Source organism: Pezoporus occidentalis, unplaced genomic scaffold (assembly GCF_034315485.1).
Source record: "Pezoporus occidentalis ecotype Australia unplaced genomic scaffold, CSIRO_AGI_Poc_V1 ctg13, whole genome shotgun sequence".
Taxonomy (NCBI): Eukaryota; Metazoa; Chordata; class Aves; order Psittaciformes; family Psittacidae; genus Pezoporus; species Pezoporus occidentalis.
The window spans coordinates 9,615,859-9,637,998 of record NW_026913103.1 but is presented as its reverse complement, the minus strand read 5'-3'; positions in this window follow the sequence as shown (position 1 = coordinate 9,637,998).

Here is a 22,140-nt window from a genome sequence, read left to right as displayed (position 1 = left end):
AGAGGGGCTCGGGCAATACTTGCTGAAATCAAGAAGAGTTTTGCCATGGAGCTAATCCAGAGCAGCAGCAGAGGTAGGGCAGGCGCAGAAGCACCAGCAGTCCTCCAGCCAAGCCCTGCTCTATCTTAGCCCAGGAGAGCATATACACCACCTCCTCCTTCCACACACCCATGGCAAGCAGGGGCACAGCCAGGCCCTTAGGGATCTCATTCCCAAAAGAAGAGCCCCATGCTTTTTGTCACCATGGATCATGCAAGTTTGGGCCATGCCCCATTGCTTCAGCTGCTCATGTTGCTGGCCCACTGCCTGTCTCACAGGCTGCATTGAGGAGCCCTTTGTGGAGCGTGGGCCTGCAAAGTCTTCTGCTGGGGTGTCCTTTTTTCTTCCCATTGCTCCTTCCCAGAAGACAGGTACAGGTGTTTGACCATGATGCCAGACTGCCCCTCAGCTGCCAAGCTCCTCGCTCTCCAGAAATCCTCTTTTGCAGCTTAAAACCAAAAAGAATGCTGTTATCCAATCTGGCCTCCATAACCTGCTTCATTGGGTCCAAGCCCTTCTTGAGCAAAGGTATATCTTTGAGAAATGGCTTTTGTGTGAGAAGAAGAGTGGGGTGATAAGGAAAGCAAATCGCTGAATAAGGGAGAATCTCACCCCACAGAGCAGAAATTCTATTACTGGATATGATTGTTGAATTTTGATCTTCAAACAAATAATAGATACTTATTTACAGAACAAAACCATCCACGCTTCAGTCATATTTCATCATTACGGCATTGCATCACTTTGGAAATTATTTGGTTTTGAGTTTATTAATATTGTAGATGGAAAATGCAGAACCAGCTTTAGAAACCATTTCTGAGTTAAATCAGCCCCCCTGGAGATGAGGAAGTGACTAGGTTAGTTTCTTGGGCTGTCTTTGGCTACAGCATCATTTCCTACTATGAGCTAGTCCAGACTGGCACAACATCAGTGGGAGTAAGGCCCAGGCTCTTTGCAAATCCATAACCTCCCCAGTAACCACCATCCTCTTCCAAGTTCCTCCAGCACCAGCTGCCACAGTGTGCTCTCTGTGCACCAACCATCAGCTGGGCCACACAGATTTACTTCAGAGAAAGATACTATTAATCCACCCCAGTAGGGACCATCAGCCCATTCCTCTGATACAAGGCAGCAATAGTATTACTGAGCATGCAGTTAGGTTGATGTTGAAACCAAACAAATCAGACCTATGCCAGTGGGATTGATAAAACAAGACATTCTCCTTCTTGGCAGTCTTCACTTCAAACAGGCCTGAGGAAAAAAGATGTGTACCATCACTCTCCTGCAAATATCAGAGCCCTTCCAGTATATGGAATCACTGTATATTCCCCTTTCTTCCCATCAGTCCTTCCAGGAGGTTAAACCTACTACATGATATTGGACTACCTTCTCCAGCTGCTCTGTGATAGAGTCTAACACCAGAAAGGTACCACTGTGACTGTCTTTTGTGATCTCCTACATAACCTGGCACAGTGGGCCTCCTGGAAGTGATCAAAGAAAAACACAAAGAAAAAACCAGCTCAACCTTGGTTGAAGTCATCGAAGTCCAATGATTATTACACTCACAGTAAGAAAATGCATCTTTCTTTTTGTCTGAGTTTGCTTACTTTCAGCTTCTACCCACCGTTTTTTTCTGCTCATCTGCTAGAACGAAGAGCACTCTGCCACCAAATACTGTCCTCATCCAGGTGATGGTAAGTAGTGACCAGCCCCTTCTCAGCCTTTCTTCCAATATGACAGACAGAGGGAGGCCCTGGAGACTTTCTCATGTTCTGCAATTCCTCTTCCCAGATCTGTGACTTCACATTAGGCAACATGTTGCACCACATGTTGCTCATTTGCACTCAGGTGAACAACCAATCCTCCTATGAACTGACCTTAAACATTCTCTGTTACCATCTACAGATGTCATCAGCAATGGGTCCTCCTTCCCCAGCATCAATAACGTATTCAGTAGAAACACAGCTTTTGAATAATGATTTGTATCTGTGAATATGGATTGATCTCCAGCAGTCAATGAAGACAAATCTAATGCTAATTTAGGCATATAAGAACCAAGAAACCAGGTCTTAAATATAGGTCAGAGGAATTTGTCTGAGAAGCAGTGATCCCAGAAAGGGCAAAAGACAAGGAAGCATGTTGAACACCATGTCCTTGAGATGCCATGGCCTTTCCTGGCCTATCTGATCCCTCTTTAAGGACGGGAAAGGGAAGATCTGGCCTGCCCTGAAGGTAGAAAACAGGCAGGGCTCATCCTGAAACCCTACTTCCCAAATGGCTTCTCCACAAGAACAACCCTTCCTGCCTACAGACCACAGTCCAACCTGGGTGAGAAGGACATGCCCACTGAGGTCTCCCCTGGCTTCTGAGGCTGGACATGCTGTTCCAGATGAAAGATGAAGTCATCCAAGTTGCTGAAATGTCTCTCCTGCACCTTACAGTGTGTAAAGAGGCTGGCAGGAATGGCAAGTGGATCAGGAAAGGGGGGCAGAGGGGGAAAGTTGTGTTAGTACAACGTGACAGGAGTAGAAATTACATTGCACCAAGCTTTGATGTCTCTCCTAATAACCTCAGTTTTTCTGATTTCCTCCCTGGCACTGTCACACAAGTAGATTACATTTTGCTTATGGACAATCTGACTGGGGCTCCACCAAAACCTAAGGCTCTCTGAACAGGACATGCTGGAAGTTCATTAGTATAAGTTACACTTCAGCAAAGCTGAATGTTGCATAAAGCGTCTTTTTTTGACCGGTGCTGAATCTGAATGAACTCCTCTTTTGACTCAGCTTTCAGTCCCTGGAACTGAAGATCTTAAGTCCCTGTTTTTTAAAGGGCCTTAGTTCCTGTCTCACTGAAAGTGAAATCCGATTAATTCTGAGTAATTCTCTTGACTTGGGTGCTGTGCTGTGAACTGTCTTTTAATGTAGCTCAAACTTCTTTTAAAAGTGTATCTAATGAATAAAGGTGAATTATGAGGTTCTTCTTACGTATTCTTAGTGTTGCCAGGGAAACCATTTCCTGCCTGTATTTATCCCAGTTCATCTCTGTGTTTTCAAGGAGGGGAGGTAAACCTTACAAAATAAACAGACAATACTCTGGAATTAAGATACTTGTAAATGAGATGGGGTACCCCCAAGATACACAGCACAGGATCTGGTACTTTTCCAGTCAACGTCACTAGTTGAAATACATCCCAAATTCATAGCTTCTGGAAAAAAAAAAAACCCTGATATAATGAACGGACTGTCTGTATTGCTGCTGGTCTGTGTTTAGTACATCTTGGACCAGGCTGTTTCTAGGGAATTAATCAGTATTGTTGTGTGCAGTTGGCCCTTGAAGTCTATACTCACCTAGAACTGGTTCTTCCAGATCAGGCTTGACACACATCTGGAAAGCATTGCAGGGACTTGGCAATCCTGTGAATAAGCAGAAGCACTTGTGGTGGGCCCACAGAAACACCTGTGCTGTTCACAGAGCACCTTGCAAAGGATCTGAACCTCATGCAGGACTCATAACACAACTACCTGCCACCAACTGACATAATGTGGCCAGAATCCTTGTTCCTCAGAAGTGATCTGAATATACCCTTAGGAAAACAACAGAGATGGAAAGAAATGTGTGCACCTGCCATTGGCTTAGTAGGATTGACTGCACTCGGGTAAAGGTGTCTATCTCCTTCCCTCTTCCCAAGGAGGGAGGGTTTATGGGTTTATGCTATTAACCTAGAGCTCAGTTTCTCACTGTTCACATGCTGTATGACCTAGCCCCACGAGTAGTGGGTAATAGCACTTCTCCATCTCACAGAGGCATAAATACATAAAAGACTGAGATAGAAATATAATCTTCTTGAGGAATAAAAACATCCTTTCAGTGGCATATTGCCCTGCGCTGTCAAAAATGACAGCACTGTAATTATCCTCCCGCCTTCTGTTCCCAACAGACAACACATCAGTCCCCTTGCAATTCATGAGTCCCTGGCAGCAAGGAGTTCTCTTGAATGACATCTCCCTTTCTGGTGTTCTGGAGATCCACCTTGTGGTGGATTAAAAATAGCCCTGGGGCCCTCAGCCAGCAATTTGAATGCAAGCTTCGTGGACACCTGATGGGATGGTGTCCAACATGCTGCACATCACAATGTACAACGAGAAAGCACCAGCATGAAGACCAGGATGCTGCCACACACTTGCCACAGGTGTTCCCTTTAGGGCCACCATGGGGTAACTCTGGAAGTCAAAACCCATGGTGATGGGGCCAGCAGGAAGGAAAGTAGGGTGGAGAAAAAGATAACTATGCTTGCCCTCCTCATCTCTCTCCAGCTGTCTGTATTTCCCTGCTATGTTTTGCATTTTGCTGTCCTTAAACATTCCTCATCATGTCAGAGCAAGAATTTAGTGGGAAAACCCTCAGTGAGAAGATTATATGCAAATACATTAAAATCTGAGCATATTGCTAGAGTTGTATGTTGTGGATCCTGTGGGTGTGTTTGGCCTATAGCTTTTCAACTAGAGAGTGCCTGTTAAGCTGAAATCCCAACCCTGTGAAAGCCAAGGGCATTTTTCCAGTACTCCAGTGGGTCAGGGATGCAGCTCCTCACATTCAGTACCTGGGCTTTTCCACTGGTGTGAAGGAGGCTGCTGTCCTTGCAGCCTGGCCTCAGGCTTGGCAGGAACCCAGGGATGGGAAACAACAAAGGGGATGATGAAAGTCTGGGGAGGAACTGGGCCCTCACACAAGCACACAGAACATCCTGCCATTTCTTCTCCTTTCCTAGAAGCATGACACACTGCATCACTGGGAAGACAACTGCAGTGGTGTTTTGAAAGACAGGCTCTCAAAAGTGCAAACTTCTACAGGGGCCTTTTCTCTTTCTGAGAGGTTTTACTTTGTTTGTCTCAATTGCCAGAAAACTTAAGACTTTGTCTCACTAAGCCAAAAGAAGAAGAGCAACAAAGGACTTAAAATATCAGCTTTGAAACGAAATGAAAAAGATAAAACAGCTTTACCAGACAGGCCATCTGTCTGCAGATGTCACAGGCTGGGTTACATTAGGCAGCCTCACCACACCCCTGCATTTGAGATAACTCTGAGAGATAGCTAAGCACATATTTAAACCCAAAACAAAAGCAAACACACAAAGCTGCTCTAAATTCTGGGCAGAGAAGATGGGCCAAGGGTGGAGTTGCCTATGCATTCTCTGGAAGGTTGAAACTCCCTTCCCATGCCCTAGGCTGGTACCTCTGGGGCATCAGCCTGGGGCTTGGCACAGGGAACAAGCCACCAGGGGCAAGGGAGGCAGAGGAGTATCTGGTTCTGGCTTCCTAGGAAAAGGAACATGTGGGGCATTGCACCCTGCTCATCACCTTGAGCACAGCGTGTGTGTAAGGAGAAGCAGGGAGGCAACACATGGAAGCAGACCTGTTGGATTCAGATCAGAAAATACAACTGCCTGACCAGCTGTGCTGGCTCAGGGTGAGGAAAAAACTCATGCTTCCCAGCCCATGGAGCCAACTGGAGCAAATCAGGGTGGGCACACAGGAAATCCATTAGCAGAGACCTTTTGTCAGCTTATTTTTAAGGAGATCATAGTTGATAGCTGTACCATAGACACTGCTTTTGGAGCCCTTGGCTGCACTGCCACCATGCCAGCCTTGCTTAATGCTGGTACTCAAGGGCAGACCAAGAGTACTCACTCAGCTCCTAGGACGTGGGTTATATCTTGCTCTTACATCCTGAGATGTAAAGAGGGAGTGAGACACAGAGCTCTGCCAGACGTGTGCTGCCCTTTGAGACAAGGAGGCACAAAAGCACAAAATGCAATCAGTTCTAAGTAATGTTAAGTTTGATGGCTTTGTAATGGAAAATAACTGAAGTGCTTGAAGGTAGTTGACATAGTTTTAGGTCCTTAGGACCTTAGTAGAAAAGGTGTAAGAAAAGCAGAATAGAAAAAACAGGATCTGGGGATAGGGAGTATCTGGGACTAGCAGATGTCCAGGATGGCCACAGTTAAACTAACTGGTAAGTAGAAGGACAGGATGATTGCTATATTTGTGGTATTAATAAACCCATTAAGCTGGTGTAAGCACCTACTGGGGAGTATCCTGGACTAAGAGATGTCCAGGATAGGAGCAGTTAAACTAACTAATAAGTAGAAGGACAGGATTATTGCTACGTCTGTAATGTTAATTAAGCTGGTTATGAAGATTGCTGGGAGAAGTAAACGACCCTCAGAGCCCACCATCACATTTTTGTGTGCATGCCGGAAACTTTCTGGAAAATGATGTAATTCATGTGTAGCCTCATGAATATGTATGTATGCCCAGTGACCATATAAGGATGGCGTGTACAGCAATACGGGGACACACGTTAGGAGGAGCTATCCCGCGTGTCTCCCAGCTCCGCAATAAAGAATACCTGCTTGTCAGCTTGAAAGTGTTGGTGAGGTTGTTCCTGGAGTTTTCTCTGAATCACCTTGGATGGAGCCAACCTGGGCTGCCTCAGCACCACCTTGCTGGAACCCAGGGGAGAACCTGCATGGATGCCCAAGGGCTTAGGGACTGGCTGGGATCCTGAGCCTGGCTTAGCATCATGTCATATTTAGGAGATACAGACGAGAGAGCAGTGGGGCTCCTGGGGTTGAGTGAAGGGCAGCAAAAGGAGGCAGGAGGAGGGCTGGAGATGGAGCAAGGAGCTAGAACCAGGCACGTACCAAGCTTTGCCAGACAGAGAGAAAGCTGAGAATCATGTGGGCAATCCCTGGAGAAGACGCCTGACAAATCCTGAATCCTCACTGTGCCTTAGGAAAAGCCAAGTGTGTTCTTGTAAGTAAACACAATTGACATAACTTTGTCATACTTGCACCTCTTACCTGCAACAACCTGCATGAAGCTTAAGGCTCATAGCTATCTGGATCCAAAAAATTGTTCAGAAAGCTGTGTTTGATGCAGCTGTATCACTGATTTTGGTCCCACTGTTTATAATAAGGAATTCTGTCATATGCAGAACAAGTATTTTGAGTATATAATATTAAACTATTAAAAGGGCTTTTTGTTTGTGGTATCTAGAGTACTTCTTAAATCAAGACTTTGCCTCTTGACAACATTATCCCTGTAACTTTCTGCTGATCAGTCAGTGGAAAGATGAAGTATCATGGCTTCTTGCCAACATGCAGTATGATGCAGTTAATTAAAGAAACATAAATTTCATGTGTGACGCTAAAGATCACCTCTGCACCTCTGAATGCAAGCTGGCATTAAATCAGCTGGGTAATGATGGGATAATTTCGTTCACCATTTTAAGCTGAGGTTTATACAGTCCATTACAGGAAGGAAATGTCACCTTACGACTTAGCTGAAGGCTATGTCAGACTGTATGGTCTATAATTTAGGCCAGATTTCCAGTAATATTCTGATTTGATGACTCTGAAGTATGAACTTGAATGGTCAGACTCCTGAGCACCCTTAATCATAGGGTGCTTAAACAGTCGGAGATGTCAGAGGAGAGCCTCACAGCCTTGCTGCCCTTTTTCTCCCCCATGCACCTCCTCAAGATGGCAAAACAGATCTCTGGGGTGGCATTTGCTCTATTTGCATGGGTAACAGCTGTGTGCACGACAGCCTCACCCAGCAAGAGCTGAGCAGCAGATGATAGGAAGCCTGAGAGTTGGTATGTCTCCTGCTTGCACCCATGTCACTGAGGGAAAACCATCAGGAAAACTGCATCTTTTAAATAAGCTATGTTGGAGTTACCTCCAGTAAACACATGACTTCAGAGAGACATGCAACTATATCAAGAGTATCGGTGGTTTAATACAAAATGTTTTTAAGAAACAAATGATAAAAGAAGTTTGCAGAGCTTGACTACCACAAATTTCAAGTTATCTTTGGATAAAAAAAGGACAACAAAACTCTATAGATTCCACATTTGCCAGGTTGTGCATAATATGAGCATAAAGCAGAAGCAATAAGTCTTTTTTGAAGAATAAAGATACATAAACTATGTGCCAGCCACAAAATCTCAGGGGACATGTCACTTGCCCTCGGTATCCACAGCCTTTGCGTGGAAGAACATTTTACCAGCATCTGTAACACAACTGGCTCATGCTGCGAGGCTGGAAGAGCATTTCTAGGTCCATACTCCAGCCCTGTTGCCCTCAGGGAAACACATGCCACATGCCTTGGGACTATGCAGGGGTGAAAGTGCAGCTCCCAGCAAGGTTAACCATTTCAGGCTTCAGTGTCCTTTTACCCATCCCACCAGCCTTGTACATCCCAACTGTCCAGTCTCTCAGGCTGTGAGACCCGGAATGTGAGCAAAAACTCCGCAGCAACAAGATGCTTGCACAAGGTCAGAGGAACAGGAAAGACAAAAACCTGGGCAAGCCAGGCCATGAGTGTCTGCCAGACACTGCGCTGGGGCCAGAATCACTGAAAATGGGAATGTTTCCAGAAAGGGCACCGGCTGCATCATTCATTCCTGACAGAGTTATGCAGCTGTTACTTAAGCCAGTCCTTGTCATGCCACAGTTCTCTGATAGTATCAAGAACTACACGGACATCTGTCCAAACAGCATGATGTCTAAAGATAGCATTGAACCTAAGGGAAAGGAATTTAAAAGAAAACAACCATGGTTACAGTGTAGGGTGAGAAAAGTGTATGGACACATGAGTTGGGCAACCTTTGCTGGGACGGACTCCTGAGACAGCACTAAGCTGCACAGAGCCAGCGAGGGGAAAACAAGGGAGTCTGAGCAATGAGCGAAGATATTTCAATGCTCAAGGTTGCAAAGAGCAGCTGCTGCAAGTCAGACACCCCTGCAAAGTCCAAGGGCTCAGCCTGGGGGCCTCAGTGATTTGTAGCTGCAGCAGCTGGAGCCCACACAATGCTGCTGTGGTGCTGACAGCCAAGGCGAACATGCCAAAACCTCCACCACACAGCCAAGCACCTCTACCGACCATCCAAACACCCGGCCAAGCCACAGGTCAGAGCTGCACCCAGTAACACACTGAAGCCAGCGTTAGGGTGCGTAGCGCTGAGTCAAATGCCACATGGTGCAAAACTTTGGTAAGTTTGCTGTGGCTACTCAAGCTTGTTTAAAATTATTGGTGGGTTAACCTTGTACAAGTGTGTGGGTGCTGGATGAGGTGTTGGTTGTGCCACTCTGCCTCTGCTGCACCGCATCCTCCCAGGAGCGGTGTAAAGGCAGCATATAGTCAGCGACTAATCTGATAGTGGTCGTGTGCTTGCTGTTGCCCAGGACCGGTGAATCGCAGCATGGGTGTATACAAGCACTCAGGTTTCCTACAGCCTGATGTGAGAAGCTGGCAAAGCCCAGAGCCTGCTTACCTGTGTGTCTGGCTGGTGTATGAGGAAACACGCAGGGGTAAACTGCCACTCCTCTGTGCCCCTTGAAGGAGCAGCTGCGGTACTATCTTGACTCTTGAAGACCCCATGTGCTGGCTGGTCTCTATACAAGAGTGTTAAGCCTTCTGCTACAGCTCCACACCAGCTCCTCACTCAGCCCCTGCCCTGGCCAGCAGGGTGAGGAGTGGCAGAACTGGATCACGCCTTTTGCAGTTGCTCCATTTCCTCCTGCTGCCTCCACAGCTCTGATCTAGTTTGTGGCTTCCCTGGCCTTTCAGTGATCCATGGTCTGACCTGTGGGAAGATTCCCACTGTATTGCTCACCCTGAGAAGAGACGCTACTTGATCTTCCTACCCTTTGACCATCACAGCTACCACTAGGCAAACAGCCCACGCATAAGGCTTCTGTCATAGATGCAAGCTGGCTGCTCTATCAGAGTAGTAAAAATGTAACAGAACCATTTATCTCCCCAGGCAAATCCAAAGCAAGGTCTTGGTCTTCTCTTCCTTGCCTCCTGCATGTCTCTATTTCAAACCTCAAAAGCACTCAGTTACCTAGGTATGCAACTTTCACCACCATGTGAAACAGTAAGGCCCAAACCAGAAGGATGTTGATGTGGGAACTACTGGTACTTTATGTTCCTGAAACTCTTCTGAGCAACCTGGCCAAGAAAGTCCTGCTTTGGTAACTTCAAAGGAAAGTCCACACAAATCCTCTAGGTCCTGAAATTTTCAGTTGATATTTTTGGGTGGTGTGGCCTTCTCTCCCAGTGCACCTCCTGAATAGAGTTTCTGACTGTGTTTGCAGTTCTCAGGAAGGGGACAAGTTTGCATAAAAGCATCGCTTCCATGCTGAACTCAAAATAGTGTCACATAACCAAACTGTGATGAACTGATGAAAGTTTGTTCTGATGATGTAATCCCAACTGTGTTAGGTAACACTGAAGGGTGGCATTGCTGTGGACAGAAACAGATTTTGCAATCCTCCCTTTTTTAGCCTACTCACGCCCTCTGAGTTGAATGCAGCTGAACTGACCTTTTCAATTAAGGCCATCTCTGAGTTTCTCACTCCTTCCTCACATCTCTCCATCCTTTTTCTACTAAGTAACAATATGTCCTTAAAGTTTTTACTGTGTGCAGGCACAAGCAATGGGATCAACACAAACAATGGGATCAACATACAGCTGCAGTGATAAAATTACTGTACAGCATGGCAAGTTTACAATTGCACTTTGAACTCCAGCCAGTGGTGGGTTTCTCTGTGGTGCAAAGGAAGACAGTAAAGGTGCTTCAGCCCTCTGAAAAGTACTTCTGTTTACATCAGCCAGTGTCGTGACTGCTGTGGTACCCCACGTTTTCTCCCAAATGCTCAATCAGCATTAACCACTAGGCATTTCTTTTTAAATCAACAATTCAAAGCATCTGACTGATATTCCCTTCAGCTTTCACTTCCCACTCTTCTGACAGCATCTTTTCAGTATCTCTCCAGTCATCACAGAGTCCAGCCAGAGAGGCTGAACAAATGCAGAAGCAGACAATGAACTTTCCCAGAATTGCTTTATTTGCTGCAATTAAGTAAGACAGTAAAATGCAATGGGAAAGGACAAACTCTTTGTCATGTTTTTAATTTGCTACACATCTTCAAGACATGAGTTTAAACTAAAAATGGTTATGCTATATAGCAGAACCAAATGCATGACTGAAGTTACAAACAGATTTTATTGTTTAGTGTGTAACCTAAAGCACCCAACCATTTATTTCCCCCAAAGAGTTATTTCAATACATCAGAAGGCACTGGGTATTTTGCAGTTGTTGTGGGTTTTTTTTTCCTTTTTCTTTTTTCTTTTTCCTTCTTTTTTCCAGAACTATGTTGCAATATAGTTTTTAGCACAGAAATTTATCAAAAGTATTTACAATTGGTTGAAAGTTCAAAGGGGCAAGATAGGAATTCAGATTAACTGGAAATCTAAACAAATGTAAAGGAAAATGAGGATCAGATTGCAAAAAACCCTCTAGTCTACATGGCAAGCCTTCCAAATGTTCCTGATTTGTATTGGTTGTTAAAGAAGTGTAAATTCCATGATAAATTGATGTAGCTCCTGGGACAAATAAAATCAATAATGTAATAACATTGAGTTAATACCAAGGTGACATTGATTGAGGATGAGTACATAGAATTTGAGGTCTCCTTCCATGCACAAGGAGATATTAGTATATCAGACCCAGATCGCCAATTAAACTTTGTTATTTTAGGGTAGATGTATAAAATAATGTGTGATGAAGAGAGCAGGCTGTGAGTAAAGCTATTCAGGTGGGAACTGAGTTTTCAGGGAGTCTATGATTCCTGAATGGGAGCATGTCAAGAAGTCAGTAATGCCCTCAGAAGGCTTGCAGAACCTGATTGCAATGCCTTTTCCCATAGTTATTTCTATAAAGGGAAAGCCACTGGGGACAGTTTCAAAGCAAAAGACCTTTACTCCGAGGAATGGAGCCTCAGTTCACAAATTAGTCTTTGCAATTTGTCTCCAATTTAGACATATATTATTGCATTCCCTTCTCATATAGTGAAACTGGTTGATGAATGGACCTGCTTCACCTCCTAGAAGACCTGTGCCCTGGGCATGTTCAGTGACCTTGCTGCTTATTTATGCTCTACCCCTGTCAGGGGTGGAGAGTCAGCACTGGGTGAGCTCTGGTCCTCTCTGGATAACCTGCTGAGAGCAACTGGGTGCTAAAGAGAGGAATTTTTGGTTGCTAGTATACTAACAGACACTTCAAATCCCAAGTAAGGTTTAGATAACTAGAAGTTACGGGAAAACAAGCAGATAACCCAAAATAAAATGTGTGTGCAACAGAATGAGCAAATGAAGCCTCGTTTCTCATGCCTTCCTCTCTGTCCCTCTTTCCACCTTTCCACTGGGAACCTCTGATACCTGGTAAGACTTTTCTCTCAGCAGAGGCAATGCCTGAATTATTTGCTCTCCCAGTTTTATGGAAATTTAATGTAACTTTGATATCACTGAGGACTACACACTTGAAGCAGGGAAGAGGAAATGTCTGTGAAAGCTCAGGGTGCTGCCAGGTCTCAGCAACTGTCTTTCAGCACATAGGGAGACTGCATGAGAGTGACTTGCCTGCAGGAATGCAGAAGGCATCACAGAGGCAGACCTTGGGTTTCTCACTTCCAGCCCTTCACCTTGGGAAAAGGCAAACAAAGGTTTCTCTTTTTCTATGGATGTGAGAGTTACGTATCAGCTGGATGACTCCTCTGACAAAATATTTAGACATCTGTTCAGACAAATCACAACCTCCCCATCTAAAGAAAATATCTCCCAGGCAAAGACCCCATCACTGCAGCAATGAGCAATTCCTTTGTGCCTGAGGTTTGTGGCAGCCTCAGACTCTCAGTGGTGACTGTGCTGGGATCTGTGCTGCACACATCACTTGTGATGAATAATTACTTGACCAGTTACCAAACTCTTCAGAGAGACTCCTATGCGTGTACACCCTCCCCAGATGTACTGGACCAGAGGATTTCACAGGATGACCACCTGACCTTGCTTCCACTTGATCCCCTACAAGTTTGGTCACCAGTTTCAGCAGAAAGGGGAGATGAATCCAGGATTTCCTGTCCGATAGCAATGTTTTCTAACTGCAATTCACTGTTGTGTGTAACTGTAGAAGCTGATAAGTAATGAGGGAGGGAACATATCAGACACAAATGCCCTTGAAATAAGCTATTATAACGATACCATATTGGGATAAAGAGAAGCACATTATCCTCAAGCTTGTGTGAAGGCACTAGGGGACGGCTGCCGGTGGAGGAGGTCGGGACGGTCAAGGAGCGGAAGGAAGCGGCTGCCGAGCAGCGGGAGAAGGCGGCGGAGGAGTCGAGCCCCGCAGCCGAGCCAAGCCCAGCGGCGTCCGAGAGCGTTTCCCGGAAGCCGCCCGCCGAGCCCCAGGAGGATGCAGGAGACCACGCAGCATTTCCCAGCAAGGCAGAGGAGGAAGAGCTGGACTCAGGAAAAGAGAAGCTGGTGGTGGGAGAGCCGGCAAGCACAGCAGCTGCACCAGCCCCAGTGACAAGTACAGCAGCATCAACTCAACTGAGAGTTCTGAAGGTTTTGAATGGACTTTGGGTGTCCTTGGGACCTGCCTGCTGATTGTGATGGGGATCAGCATGTTGGCACACACACAGAGTGTGTTCTACCCACAACCATTTTGTCTGATCTCAAAAGTTAAGCAGAGTCAGGTTTGGGTCTTGTCTGGGGTTAGATGACAATATAGGAGGACCAGGAGATTTTCCCCAAAGCTGGACAGTCATGAGTGGCAGGGTGTGTGTGACAGTATGGGCAAGTATCTAGTCCACTGGGCCCCTCCAGTGCTTTGGAAGCATCGGAGATGGAAGGCAGCTGTATGGAGTCCCCAGCAGCAAGCTGCAGAAACTGCTGAAGGGGAGGGTGAATTATTTTGAGCCTGGTGGGCCCATGGCACTTCAGGCCATCAGAGCAGAGATGCAACATAGAGATGGACTCATGATCGAGGGGTGGACTTAAGAATGGACGCTATTGGCTATTGCCCAGGTGATTCATGAGTGTGAACACTGCACACAGTCTCTCCTGCTCTGAAAGACTGTTACAAGAGATGGAGCCTGACTTCATGGACCAGATGGACGCAGCAGTTTTATAAGGACTGGTCCATGCACTAAGATAAGAGTGATGGTATATTGAAAATGTGGGATCTGAGCATGACGTGAATGGTATGGAATAAGGGGTGGATAATGTCCTGGGTTCAGCAGTAGCAGTCATTTTTCTCCTTCTTGGTAGCTGGTGCAGTGCTGTGTTTTGACTTTCGGCTCGGGAACAGAGCTGATAACAATGATGTTTTGGTTTGGCCAAGGACTCTGTGAGGCTCATGCTCTGCCAGGGAGGAGGGGAAGCCAGGAGGAAGCAGAGACAGGACACCTGACCCAAACTGACCAAAGAGGTATTCCATACCACAGCACGTCATGCCCAGGATGTAACTGGGAGTTAGCTGGAAGGGCTGGGAGTCTGCAGGGTTGGAGGAGGTATGGGTCGGTGCTTGGTCAGGTTGGGGGGGCGAGTTATCGGCTGGCTGGTGCTGAGGTTTTGTATTCTCTTCCCTTGTTATTTCCTTTATCATTATTATTACTGCTGGTAGCAGTAGTGATTTGTGTTATACCTTAGTTACTAAACTGTTCTTATCTCAACCCGTGGGAGTTGCATTCTTTTCGATTCTCCTCTCAATTTCCCCCGGGAGTAGGGGGAGGGCAAGAAGGAGGGGAAGTGAGTGAACAAGTTGCCTGACTGGGTTTAAACCACGACAGCAGCTCTGTAACTCATTCAGGTTTTTTTCCTCTGAGTAAAACACCAAACTCATTCATTATAGTTGGCTTCAGGGCTCTTGGGAGCCACCTTGAAAGCTCTCCATCTTCAGCAAGGACAGCTAATCTGGACAAATAATTTCAAACAGTTTAAGAAAGAGTGTGACCCCCTAGGTAAAATAACCAAAGGTTAAAGGGACATCTTGGTGTGTATCTGTAGAGAATATAAATTGAGCTGTTATTCCTTCTCCCCAGAGCCTTCACAAGGTTCAGATTCAGTTTATAAGCTTATCACCAAAATTAATTTTATAGAGTACCTTAAACATAAACTCCCATTCAGTCCTATCAAAGCTTTTCCAGCATGAAGCAGCTGAGCTACAATTGGCTCCCTTGTTCAGCCAGCCAAGGCAATGTTCTTCATCAGTACAAAAACATCAGAAGTCAAATAGTGGTTTTCAATAAAACAGGTTTGATTGGCTTCCAAGGAGGTGGCAGAGATCTGTGGAAAGAAACATTCCTGCTCCTAGAAAATGTAGCCCTGTAAAGTGCTGGGCTCCAAGAGGACCCTGTGGCTCTCTGATGACTAACCTCATTATCCTGGGAGGAGTGTAGACCCCCTCACCTTTCACTCTAATTCACCTCCAGCATGAACTCTGTGAGTTCCTTTCTCCTGAAAACTCATTTATGTCAGCTCCTTTGACTGGATAATAACCAAGCCCCTGGGCTTTGCCAGAGATCAAAGTATGATTGTTCCAGTTGTCTCAAAATCTATTGCTTCCTTAGATGTTGTTGCTTATTCAGACAAAGTGAACTTATGCTGAAAGGAAAGTCCACAGCAGCTGTGGATTACAGACTGGGCAATGTTTAGGAAGTGATGTACACTGCACAGCATCTCTCTATCGTTTTGGGTGCTTTCTCAGTTGCTTAGGGGAGAGTGCAAGTACACCCAAGAGCACTGCATGGACACAGCCACTTGTTGGTAGCACTCCTACAACTCTTTTCCAAACACAAACCCATAGATGACAGCCTCAGCTATGTGGTCATTCAATATACACCCAGATGTGCCCCACAGATTTGGCTGGAAACTAAGGTCCTTTTTTGAATTTACTGTATATAAATTTGATTCTTTCAGCGGTAGAGGAAATCCCTGAAGCCCACAGCCTTACAAAGCACAGACAGGGAGAAAAGACACGGATACTGATCACCCTTAGCACACCAGGAAATCAGTTATGTTGCCCAAAACTTCAGTGTGATTTGGGGTTGTCAAACAGCTGGATATCCCCACACTACAAAATGGAAGAATCAGGACAACACTGTCTTGCAATCAGGCCCCCAGTGGGCTCCCAACCTTCCTGATGTTTCTGTGCTACAAATGATCTTATTCCAAAAGTCTTCAAGCACTGACTGCCAGAAGCTGTTTTACCACCTAAAGAATAGCTCAGGTATGTGCCTCTATCTGACTGAAATAGAGATGATCAAGAAACATTCATGGCAGTAAGAGTGAGGCTGTTATGAAATTAAATTATTCTCTGAAGCTCTAGACTTCAAACATTTTGGGCCGGAAAATTAATCTGAATTAGATTTTGATCCATGCCATTAAGTTACAGCAACAAGACAGCAGGGCCTTTTCAGATTCATGTGCTGTGAAAAGACCTAACTAATGAAGATGCACTTTTGCATTCATGAAGTCCTCTCCTCCCTCCAAAACATTGTCAACAGAAATGATCAGTAAGACCAATGTAACACAGATTGTTCGAGGAAGATAGCTTATAACAAGACCTATTCACAGATGCAAGTTATCAACAAACATTTCAGCTGGGAAAACTAACCAAATTTGGCAGGAGGAGCCTTTTTTGCCCTTGAAAATATACTCAAAACAAAGCATCACTTGCAGTTATCAGCTTTGTTGGACATATCACTACCCCAAAGAGTTTAATCAGTGAAGCCATAATCTTTCTTTAGGATAATTTTGCACCAATTCTTCTCTCCCCAAGGAGCCATTGCGAGGCAGGAGGGATGTGTCCACACATTGGTTGGTGCAGGGAGCTGACTGATAGGAAGAAACCTCCAACAAGGAGGTTGGAGTGGGGAGGAAGGAGGCATTTAACAGAAAATTGTCTCTTCCATTGATTTATATTTTGATGGCTGATGCAACTGCAGAGATTTGATCATTTTAAAGAACCAAATAAAAGACAGGAAAAGTAGCTGACCTGTCCTACTGGTTTGCTACACATACTACCAATTCAGGCAAGTAGAATGACTCCCAGAAAGCCTGAACGACTGAGCCTTACACCATTTACAGAATAAGAGCAGGAAGAACAGAGCAGCTGAAGTTGCCAGTGATTCCACACTTTTGAAAATAGGAGCAGCTCCTTGGGTTCCTAAAGACAGACTTGTAATGAAGTTTTTACACCCACTTGTTAAATCTTTATCTGATGTCCTAAGCAATAGCCTGTGCACAATCCCTCATTTCAGGAGCTACCTGGAACATGTATCCTTGTCCTGAAGTCACTATCTCTTTCATAAATAGAGAACAGTCCTGGGTTTTTTATCAGATCTCCAGCATACTAGGTGGAACTGAGGAGATGCATACGGAAGAACAAAAAATCTCAAGAACCTTCTCCCAGGCTGCTGTCTACCTTCTGATAATCCATCTTCTCCAGCCATGTTACAATGTCTGTAAATCTGCAGAATCTACACGCTATGTCTAAATTTTGCAGTCAGTGCTCTCTTATACAAAGTATTCAATCTAAAGAAAAAGGCAAGCAAATTACTAGGCAAAGAAATAGAAATGAAGCTCTGTTATCTCTTAATTTTACCTTGTTAAGTGCCCATCAATCTTATCAGCTTTGCCTTGATAAGTGCTCATCAAGCCAAGCTTATCATCCTCCTTGCACATCTTCTTTCTTATCCCCACACAGTGACCGCAACTCAGATTTCCCACTGCAAGCCTGACCACCTTATCTGTATCACATACCTCACAGCCCCAACAAGGTGTGACCTCCTAGTCTGGCACCCACCCAGCCCATTTCCACCTTGATGCTTCTGCCCAGTTTCTTCCTGTTTGCTGACAGAAGTGTGTTTGTGCTCAATTACAACTGCCATGCTATTCAATCCCTGACAGATACAGGACAGGAGTTGAGTCAGATTTCTAGGAATAGTGTATCATCTTGCTTGTGCTGTCTCTCTCTGAAATGCTTGTGAATTCAGGATTTGAAGAATCTATTTGTTACTGCATTTGCCAAGCCAGACACTTTCTGATTCTGGGTAATGTGATCTTCTCATTCAAATTCCTAAAAATGGAAAATAAATGCCTTGTTCTTGCAGTTGTCATATAATTAGTTACATATCTGTGCATGCAAAATACTGTTTACCTGCATTTTTCACCTGAAAATGATTATACAGAGTAGCTGCTGTATTGTCACTGAAGAAGGCACCTGATAACCTGGTTCAGTTCATGTAAAATCTGCCAAGATTTAGAGATTACCATTTTTGATGCACTATTAACTCTTAATCACAATATTTACTGTGCTCTGTACAAGATAATGACAGGTTTCATCCTGACACCTTTGATAACAATATGGGGTTTGTCATATAGCTCAGAAGGAACAGGATGAGGAGGGTATCATTCTTTTTCCATTTTTGTTTCAGCTGAGAGAAATCATGTAGGACAGCAACTGGAATAGTTCAGCAAAAAGCATTCATCCTTCCCACCTCATGCTGCTCACTAGCTGTTGACATGTTTAACTCCTGACCTAGATATCTGTAGGATGATGAGAAATGTGCACACTGAGTGATTTTATCATTGTTTTACTACAGCATTTATTGCATCTCCACTAGCAGCCAATGCCCACCATTGTCTGAAGCAGGATACCAGATTAATCAGTTTGGCCTAGCACAGCAACCCCCATCTTCCTATAAATACAGAAGATGTGTTTCTTCTTCAGTCTACCAGACTGGATGCACTGTCTGTGTGAATACTTACCAGACTGCTCCCTACTTGCAGCCTCCACAAACTTAAGTCCATGCTTCCCACACTGGCAGCACAGTGCCATAGTCTCTCCCGCTCCATGACCCCAGGCTTCCAGCAGAGCTGACTGGGCAGCCTTCAGCTGGCAAAGTGAGTGGATCTGAGAAGGCAGAGTGGTGGAAAGGCAGAAAGGAGTCAAGGCAGTGTAGGTGTTGTCCCACCCACCACAGGCTCGGCTGCAGGATTGCTGCCTGTCCATGTTAGTGTCATCTGCGGGGGTGAGTGTGGTGTCCCTCCCATCCTGCATGAAGTGTAAGTTCTCTTATGCACTGCAGTCAAAGAAACTTTGGGTGCCTGCATTCAACATGAACAAAGAGTGACAAAGTCACTTCTGATTGCAAGCTGAGGAATTTGAACACAGTAGCTTTCATGCAAGCCCAAATAGTTATGCAAGGAGTGAGGGTCACAAGACCTCTGATGAAAAAAAGTAAAAGGAGGCATAGTCTGAAAACATAAGGTTAAGATGCTAAGAAAAGCATAAGGTGTGTTTACATAGCCAGCTAGGTAGTGTGAAATGTGATTCAGACATGGGCTCTTCTGATCCAGATCCAAATAACTACAAACTGGATAAATCTGCTGGTTTTCTGTGCAGCTCCATTGTGCTGTAGGGAATTGTCACACCCCTGATACTGTGCTGGAGAGGAAGGGGGCGACTTCCCTGCCGGGGAAAGCCTAGCCTGTCATGCAACAGCAGCCATATTTTCCCAACCAAAGGCTCCACCACCACATTGCCAGGAATGGGAAAGCCACACCCCTTCTGCAAAAAGTAGAGGGGATTGCAACAAACATCCCTTCAAAAATGCGCAGCTCATAATGGCTGCAGGCAGCAGCAGGCCATTTCCTATCCTTCAATTAGTGATCTTCCAAATGACTCACAGTGAGCATTGCATCAAGGGACCTGCAATCTGGGAGGGCCATATCCAAGTATTCATTGACAGGACTGGTAGCACCACTTTTTTGAAGGTTGCCCAACTTCTCTTTATAAGGTCCCATTTCAGATTGCTTACAGCTCTGCCAACCCTTTATCAGTTCACATGTTTCAAGCATACTGCCTGCCTACATCTCATTGCCTGTCGTTGCTATCTGCCACTGCCATCGGTTTCCTTTTAGTCCAGAGAAATGAGCCCTGCCAATTAATACAAATCAATATAGAAAAGGCTCTAGCTAATTTCTGGAGGTTAATACATTCCACATGCTCTGGGTAAATACATGAGAATAACAGGCATGTGGCTGCATCTTGGCCTTGGGAGATTGTTATGCCAAAGAGACACCATCAATCAATCAATTAGCATTGATTAATTAGAGGAGAGATGAAGGATAGTGAAGATACTGTAATCCTGTTTTCTGAACAATGGATCTAAGCATGAATAAGCTTCAAGTATTCCAGAGCCATGCACCCTGCAATATATGGTGTCTGAAGCAGTATCAGAAACAGTGCGGGAATAGTATCCAGGGGGAAGAGGAGCTGCATCTTGGAGGAGGAAGAAAGGTTTTCAGCAGTGAGACCAGGCAACTATGTGAAAGTGATAGTAATAAGAGTATGGATGATACAAGTTAGAGGGCTAAAGCTGGATAAGGAGAGGGAGTAAAGCAAGGGAGATACACTTGGAGGAAGGAACTTGTGAAAGCCTGTCTGCTTCCCGTTCTCCCCCTTTAAGGACTGAAACAAGATTAGTGAAGCTAGGACTAGCTCTTCCTACCTCCCAGGCCAGTCCTACCAGCTCCATGGCATAACAGAAGGCCCTTGCCACAGCCAGGCTGCAATGGGGAAAAAGCAGTTATGAGTTCATGAGTTCATAGGGTACAGTCTGGTTCCCACAACTGCACAAAGGTGTGATGTAGCCCGGACAGGTATTCACAGCACCAGAGGGCACCAGTCAGCAAGGAGCAGCAGTTAACTGGGTTCCTGGGGCTACAAAGCTAAGAGGGTAGAAAGACGGGGGGGGGGGGGTTAGCCGGGAAGGCAGACAGGAAGGGCTACTTATCATGAAGGTCAGGATGGCAAAGTCAAAAAAGTATACCTATTTTTTTCATTTGGTCTTTGTAATCAACTTGGAGTAAATCTCAGGATACGTGGCTTCTGGGATTTCTTTCTTTGCCCTGACAAATCAAGAAAATGAGGCTACAATGCCAATTTAACCTACCTCCTCTACTACTCCTACCCCCTCTGAACTGGGCATGCCCATACCAAGCATACCCTAAATGTGGCTTTGAAGAAAGTCTGAAACACTTTGAAGAAAGGGGAACCACCAGAGCTACTTTTAGTGTGGTAAAATTTGTGCTGTTGGTCTCTATGGTCAGCACTTATTTACAGCCCTAGAAACAATGAGACACTGAGTAAAACTTTCAGCCCTTGCACTGTCACTTGCAGACCCCTCAGCCTAATTGCAAAGATGATAGCACCTGTACTCACCTGAACACAGTCACTGTCTCAGTTGTTTTCCTGCCCTCTGTTAACAATCCTGGTGGCAGCACGGCCCAGAGGCACTTCCCATGACACAAATCTCTGCACTGATACAATCATTTGAACACTGGAAAAATCAGGCTTCCTTTTCCCCTCTGTGTCCTTGTGCTCTGAAATTAGATTTCCTTAGATGTAGGGTAATTACTATGAGTCCTCTCCTCAAAAAGGCACATCAGTCAGGCTATAGATGTAACACTTCAGATGCATAATAGAGACAAGTATTACATCCTTCCTATACAGCCTGCTCAAAACCCAGTCTCAGGGCTCTAATGGACTATTGAAGAGAAGCAGCTGTGGCCAATGCAGACTCCCAGACTGGGAAATACTTGGTGGAAGAGAAAATACCCTACCTGGCATGATGATTTATAGATGCGTTCAGAGCAAGACTCTCAGCTGTTCCCCAGCTACACAGCCATCTTCCTCTTTTTACCCTACAAATTAGATCCTCTAAATCCTCCATTTAGCTTTTTTCCCACTAAACTTTTTAGTCAGCTCTCTTCATTTTTAGCTTTGGATTTTGTCACAGTAACTGCTCAGAGCAATAGAGGCCTCCTTTGCAGAGGTCACTGCAAGGCCTCTCAGTTAAATTAGCTGCTTTACCTCTGACAGCCCCTCATTTAAACTCACTTTCTTACTGCTCTACTTGAATTTCACAGAAAGCTGGACCACCAAGAGTGAAAGGATGTTGTCTAACAATCACACCAGAGATTAGAAACACCATGTTTTGGAATGAAAACTAAGAAAAATATGAGGATCCAGCTGAACAGGAGTAAGTATTCAGAAGACCTTGATGTGTCATCTTAATCATCTTCCTATTCATGAACGTACTCAAAACCTCTTACAAGGTTATGATAAGGAGTCACTCACCAGTGTTACAAGAAGACAAAGTGTTCTGTTTTTTTC